General features: G+C 39.5%; 1 long non-coding RNA gene across 1 annotated transcript; it reads right to left on the bottom strand.

The window, feature by feature from the left end:
• Positions 1 to 3,933: 3,933 nt before the first annotated feature.
• On the bottom strand, positions 3,934 to 7,159 carry LOC138141722 (uncharacterized). Its single transcript, XR_011163241.1, has 2 exons — positions 7,081 to 7,159; positions 3,934 to 5,494 (listed from the first exon to the last, which is right to left on the bottom strand). It is a non-coding gene; the product is annotated as an uncharacterized lncRNA (long non-coding RNA).

Here is a 7,159-nt window from a genome sequence, read left to right as displayed (position 1 = left end):
CTGCAACATCCTGGATGTTATATGGAGATAGCTACCCCAAGGTAGAAGTGGGCAGGATCTACAACAGCGCTAAGAACAGAACTTGTCTCTCTCAGGAGTACTCTATTTTGTCTGAGGCATACAGAAAGGATGTGTAAGTAGAGCCCATAGACGAAGAGACTGGACTGCAGAATAAACGAACACTTCTTGGTAAAGGAAGCCACAAATGAACATTCCTCCAGTTAAGAGGGCAATAGGAAAGCTCCAGAACCACACTCTTTATCTAGATTGAGAAAGAGAAGGGTAAAAAGGGAAAGATTAATGAAAGCATGGTTAATGTCAATTCAGAGAACTTGAGATACAGCAGGAAAATAGGAGGGAGAGCCTGTGGCAAAAGACTTGGTTCAAATTAGCATCAGCACTGATTACAAGGGAAGAAGTGCAAAAAATACTAAAATTGAGAAGCAGCATCTTTTCAACATTTCACACAGTACCTTTGTTGTCGTTTAGTTCTTCAGTTGTGTCTGATTCTTCATGACCCTGTTTGGGGTTCTCTTGGCAAAGATAATGGAGGGGTTTGCCATGTTCATCTCCAGCTCATTTTTTTACAGATGAAGAAACTGAGACAAACAGGATGAAGTGACTTACCCAGGGTCCCACAGCTAGTAAGTGTCTGAGTATCTTTACAAAACCAGTTGTGTGCTTGGACATAAAAAAGGTAGAAATATTAAAATGCATTCTTAATGAATTAATAAAATAAAATAAGGAACACAAGCATCCAACGCAGACCCAGAAGTAGACTAAGCAATAATATGAGCAATGAGTGGGGTCAAAGAACAAATGATAGACAATGAATAGCTATGTAACAGAGAATAAGATAGCACCCCCCAATTTGGAACATACAGCTAATGCAGTCCTCAGAGGAACAATCACATCTCTGAAAACATATAGAAACAAAATGGAACAAAGAAGATGAAAGAACTGAGCATGGAATAAAAATAAACAGAAGCAAACTATCCTAGAACAAACACAAAAGAAATCATAAAAATAAGAGGAAAAGAGAGGAAAATCAACTTGCCAAAATAAAAATGAATAAGGTGAATTTATCTACAAAGCAGAAGTTCTTTGGAACTACAAATATAAAATACCCACATGGACAAACAAGAAATGGAGATATTAAACAAACTCATATAACTAAAGGGGCGAAGAAATTGCTGGGCCAGGTGAATTTTTGAGCAAATTCAATGAAATGTTTAAAGAAGCAATTAATATTCAAAGTACAAAATTGTTCTCAATCATGGACAAAGATGGCGTTCTACTAAACATTTTTTTCTGTGACAAATACTGTCATGATACCAAAACCAGGGAGAAAGAAAAGGAAATACAAGAACTATAGTCCGGTAATCTCACTAATGAATTTTGTTGCAAAAATCCTAAATAAAGTGTGAGCAAAGCAACTGTGGCAATAATTATAAAAAATTATTTACTCTAAACTAGATTTGTACCAGGGATAGGAGGGTGGTTCATTAGGAAGACAATGAACACGATCAAGTATAGAAACAACAAAAACACATGATTATAATCATGTGTGCAAAAAAAAAAAGTCCTGTCCTCTTACCCCCACCCCCCAAAAAGAAAAGAAAGAAGACAAGTCTGTTGGGACCTGAAGCAATCACCCGCTGCTTTTCTGCTTCCCCAACCAACTCTTGGGTTGTGGAATCTGGAATTCTCTTAGGAATGAAGTCAAGCTCACTAACCTATAGTTTGCTCAATCTATTCTCTTCCCCTTTTTCAAAACTAGGGTATTTCTCTTCTCTGATACTGTGGTGCCTCTCCTATTCTCCCTAATCTTTCAGATATCACAAACTGCATTTAAGCAATTACATCCATTAGCTCTTTCTGTACCCTAACGATGTCTTTTATTTTGCTTAAGTGGCATGAATTAAAGATCTTGGCTGGGGTGTCCGATCACTTCTAGGCTTAAAGCAGAAGCAAGAGAAGAGCCTCTGCCTTCTCCCTACTGTCCAGTCCACCCCTGCTTTGGTCCTTCCTCTTCCCTCCATCTCTGTTTAAAAACACCTTCTTTTCATTCTGAGCTGTAGCACTGCTGGCATTATTCTAATAAGTTCATACCCCACTCAGCCTGTTTACTCCTTTTTCTTCCATTTTCTGTCTATAGCTTGAAAAAATTGGTGAATGCATTCCATGTACATCTTCAAAAAACTCATTTTTCTTCATTAGAATTATTATATTTTGTGTCTTCTGCATTCTATTTTTTAGAACTTAACTATCCCTCTTTAGCTGACTTCTTGGTAGAATTTTAATCCAATGGGTCTTAAGATAAATTCCATTCTAAATAACTCAGAGTAGAGGAGGAGAGCCAATTCTGGAGGCAAATCACAGCTCCAACAGTTACTATTTAGTCCCTGTGTGACTTTGGACACTTCATTTCACCTCTCTGGCCTTCAGTTTTCTCACCTGTAAAATGAGAAAGTTGAGACATTTTATGTCTCCTCAGCTAGCCCAGCTACTAAAGATTGGGAAAAAATAGTTCTCAGCACCAAAGCTCTTGGCGTTGTTAAGTGGCTCAACAGCAGAAACAGATATGATTTTATCAATAGAAATGTCATTAAAGGAGCTGTATTACCATAAGATTTATCTCTGTAGCCCAAGGTGCCTTCATCTGACTTGAAGCTGAAACTTCATCTAGGTGTTATCTTCCCCATTAGAAAGTAAGCAGGGGCTGCTTTTTCTCTTTGTATTCCCACCACTTGGCACAGTGGATATAGAATATAGTAAGTGCTTAATCCTTACTCATTCATTCATATGCCACAAAATGGTTATATGACCTAAGTATAAAAGGATATAAAATCAGAGGACAGTGGAAGAAGGTACATTGCATCACTTGGTTAGGAAAACTACTTCATTTCATACACATTGTATTGGCAAAGGTGATTAGAGATAAAACATGTCATCTATTAAAGAGACTATAGGAATACAGGTTATACTAATGCATTGTTGGTGGAGCTATAAATTTGTCCAACTGTTCTGGAAAACATTTTAGAAAAATAAAAGTCACAAAAACGTACATACTTTTTGACATAGCAATACCACAAAAGACCATTTATCCCACACAGGTCAATCATAGGGGCAAATGTCTTATATAGACAAAAATGGTTATATCAGTTTTTCTTCTCTATCAAAGACCTAGAAACAAAGTGGATGCCCATTAGTTAGGAAGAAGTTAAATAAACTGTGTAAAAAGGGGTGGGAAAGGTTAGCGAAAATGATCTCACATAATCAGAGTGCTCAAGTAGATGTCTATACAAATATAGAGGAGGGCATGGGAGGGTTGTAGCTGACACTTGAACCTCATTCTCATTTGAAATAGTCAAAGGGAGGAAGAATACACACACGTACATACAATATGTATATAAATACATTTCACTAAATAGTGGAGAAGAGGGAAGGGGAATTAGAGGAAGAGTAGATTAGTGGAGGGATCAGTCCTCAGCAAAACAAGCTCTTAGGAAATATGAAAATATTTATAACTTTTCGAGGTGGCAAAAGATGATAACCTAAGGAGGTGTCCATAAAATAAGGAATGGATAAAACAAATTGTGGTATATGTGATGGAGCACTGATGTGCTGAACTAATCAGTATAATGACCAACTAGGATTCTAAAAGACTCATGATAAAACATGTTACCCACCTCCTGATAAAAAGGACTCAGAATGTATTGATTTTTTTTAATATGGCTAATATGGAAATTTGCATATACATGTTTGTAATGGGTTCTGTTTTTCTCATGTTCTCAAAAGGGGGAGGTTGGGTAGGAAGGGGTAAAAAAGCATGTCTTGGCTGATTAAAACAAAGTTTGAAGGGAAAAAAAAGATTCAGAGCCTTCTGAAGGGGACTGCTAAAGAATATATGCATTTCCCAGCACCACGTGGAACTATTACAAAAATTGACTTTATTCTGGCACAGAGATGTTGCAAACAAAGGTGAAAATGCATAAAGTTTAAAAAAAAAACAACTCCCTTTATAGGTCACAACACAAGAAAAATATTAACCCAGGAAGTACAAACAAAATGCACAGACTCAAATGAAAAATTAACAATGAAATCATAAGTAACAAGTGCATTAAAAAGCAAATCATAGAAACAATAATTATGTAACAGAAAGTTATAATGATTAAACAACATGCCACAGTTTCTGGGATGCGGCTAAAGTAGACCTCAGGAGAAAATCATTTCCCTATAAATGTACATTACCAAAAACATAACAGGATTAATAAACTGAATATTCATTTTAAAAAATCAGAAATCCAACAAGTAACCCTAAAATAAGCCTAAAAATAAGCTGGCAATGAAAACCTATAGAAATAATAAAATTAAAAGCTATTTTTAAAATTTTTGGTCTTTATTAATTTGTTTGTTTACTTTTAGTTTACAAGATTCAATTCCACAATCCCTTGATTTTCAAATTCTCTCCCTCCCCCCCATGACAACATACAATCAAGTATAGGATCTGCAAATATTTTCACATTAGACATTAGTCAGGTTATAAAGACAAATTGTATCAGATGGAATGAAAAATGGGAAAGAGGAAACAAAACCAAACAAGAAAAAGAAAAAGATCCAGTAATTTGCTTCAATCTGGATTCAAACTCAGTTCTTACTAGTTCTTTCTCTGGGTGCACACATCACTCTCCATCAGGAGTCTTTTTGGATTGACTTACATCACTGCATTGCTGAGAAGAGTCCAGTCTATCAAAGTTGGTCATCACACATACGTTGTGTCTGTAATTGTGTAGTAATTCCTCCTGGTTCTACTCTTCTCACTCAGCATCAGTTCGTATAAGCCTCTTCAGGTAAATATGAAGACCATCTGCTCCTTGTTTCTTATAGCACAATAGTATTCCATAACATGCATATACCACACCTTGTTCAGCCATTCCCCAATTGATGGGCATCAGAGAATCATCAGTGCAGGGATGGCAATGAAAATTACAGGAGCCGAGAACCGCCAAGAGAAGTAGTCTAGAGGAAGAAGAGCAGAGAAGCCAGGAAAGAACCCTGTGAGATCCCTAGGATTAGAGGGTAAGATCTGGAGGAGGATCAAAGGAGACTGGAGCCATCCAACAGGAGAACTGAGAAGAGAGCTGTCCCAAAAACCCGGAGAAAAGAGAGGGGTCAGCAGCATCAAAGGCTGCAGAGAGGTCAAGGAGAATGAGGGCTGAGAAGAGGCCACTGGATCCTTCAGAAGGCCAGGGGATTCATCCAGTTCATCTGTTCAACAATTTTTAAGGACCTCTTCTCAACAGGTGCTGTGGGTGAGAGCCTTCATGGGACTGGATGAATCCAGAAAATCAGGAAACGTGAGTTAGAACCCCACTCCACTACTGTGCGACACTAGGGAAGTCACCTCGCCTCTCAAGGAGGTCTCAGTTTTCTCTTCTTTAAAAATAAGAGTTGAACTACTTGAGCTGCAAAGTCCCTTATCGCGCCAAATCTACAGATATAAAACAATCCAACAAGTCTCTATTAAGAGCCCACTGTGTACAAGGTTCTCTGTTAGGCAATACAATATAACACTAATGGGGAAAAAAACTTTTAAGGTAACTGAGCACACTAGTAAGAATGCATTTCACCTCATTTTTTGTACATGGAAACAGCAGTGGTACCCTGTGGGGACCTCACCCTTTTCTCACTGCCCAGCCTGAGAAGAGAACAAGAACCCCAAGTCCTTCTCAGCCTTGGTTCCATCACACTAATCAATGGATAAGAATCAGGGCCTTCTATGGAAGCTCTTTCCTCCATGTCCTGGCCTGCCAAATACACTGGCTACAGCATAATGTCCCACATTCTAGAATCCCTCCCAGTCCAGAATCTGGCATTCAGAGTTTTAGGTCCTAAGGCCCTCTGTGTTATATTTTCTAAGGCTTCTCACTCCCAGCTCAGGTATTCTGAGTCACTCTGGGTTACATGTTCTAAGTTCCCTCCCGCTTCCAGCACTCTGGGTTCCCTGGTTATGTTGTGGTGGCACCATCTCAAAGAATTCAAACGATCTTCCTAATCCACATGCAGGCATGTACTGAGGACTGACACCCATCAGAAGCAGGCCAAATTCCAAAAGGAACCAGCAGCTTAATAAGACAACACAGGCACATTTTTAATGTAATGATGCTAATTACACAACAGAACTTATGAATATTAAAAAGGCAGGAGGAGTTTGTTAAGGGATAAGGTAAAAGAGGAGGGGTCCCTTCTAATGGTACGGTGGTCAAACATCCCAGTTGTGCTGCTTTCTGATTGGCTAGCTATTGTGGTCCTATCTGGTCAAGATGAATAGTTAGGCATTGTGGTACTGTCTTGGGCTAAACAGATGATGTGATTGTGGTTGAGTACAAGAACACCCCTGTTCAAATATGTGAATTGGATCTGGGAGTAGTTGCTATATTGAGTCTGGGGGCCTTCCCATGAGGATGCTATAATATTGGGACCAGGGGTAGCTTTATTAGGATTCTATCACTTCTAAGGTCCCTCACTCCAAGGTGTGAAGCTCTATGTCTTCCCCCCCCCCCATTCCTTTCAGCTCTAATATTCCCTGCTTCCTAGTGCAAGGCACCTCCTTCCCAGCACTGACCTGCCCTAGTTTCTGATCTTCTGGCTCTGGCTCTCCATTCTGTATTTTCACATGCCCTCAGACTCCTCCTTCTTTACTCCAAGCCCCTCCCAGATCTGACATTAAATGTGTTTAGGCAGTGAATAGAACACTGGCTCTGGAGTCAGGAGGACCTGAGTTCAAATCTGACCTCAGACACTTAACACTTACTAGCCGTGTGACCTTGGGCAACTCACTTAACCCCAATTGCCCTGCCTTCCCCCTCCAAAAAGAAAAAAACAAAAACAAATGTGTTTAGGCTCTTTCTGGCTGTGATGCTCAGTAGTCCAAGACCCTTCCACCTCAGACCTCCTCCATTTTTAAAGCCCTTGTCTGAGGTACCACACCGCATGGCAGACAGAGACTTGGCTTTGGGGTCTCACTCACTCACATGGGATCCAAGTCCCAAGCAACTGTCAAAGACTGTAACTTACAGCAATGTGGTGGGGGCATTGCATCGTCCAGATGTGCTCAGGCTCAGGGTCCATCCTCAGGCTGGGTCCAGGAGAGGAG

This window comes from Petaurus breviceps, unplaced genomic scaffold, assembly GCF_028583685.1.
Source record: "Petaurus breviceps papuanus isolate PSGF00001 unplaced genomic scaffold, PetGlider_PUasm1.0 90459, whole genome shotgun sequence".
Classification (NCBI taxonomy): Eukaryota; Metazoa; Chordata; class Mammalia; order Diprotodontia; family Petauridae; genus Petaurus; species Petaurus breviceps.
This window is presented reverse-complemented; position numbering and strand designations above follow the sequence as displayed.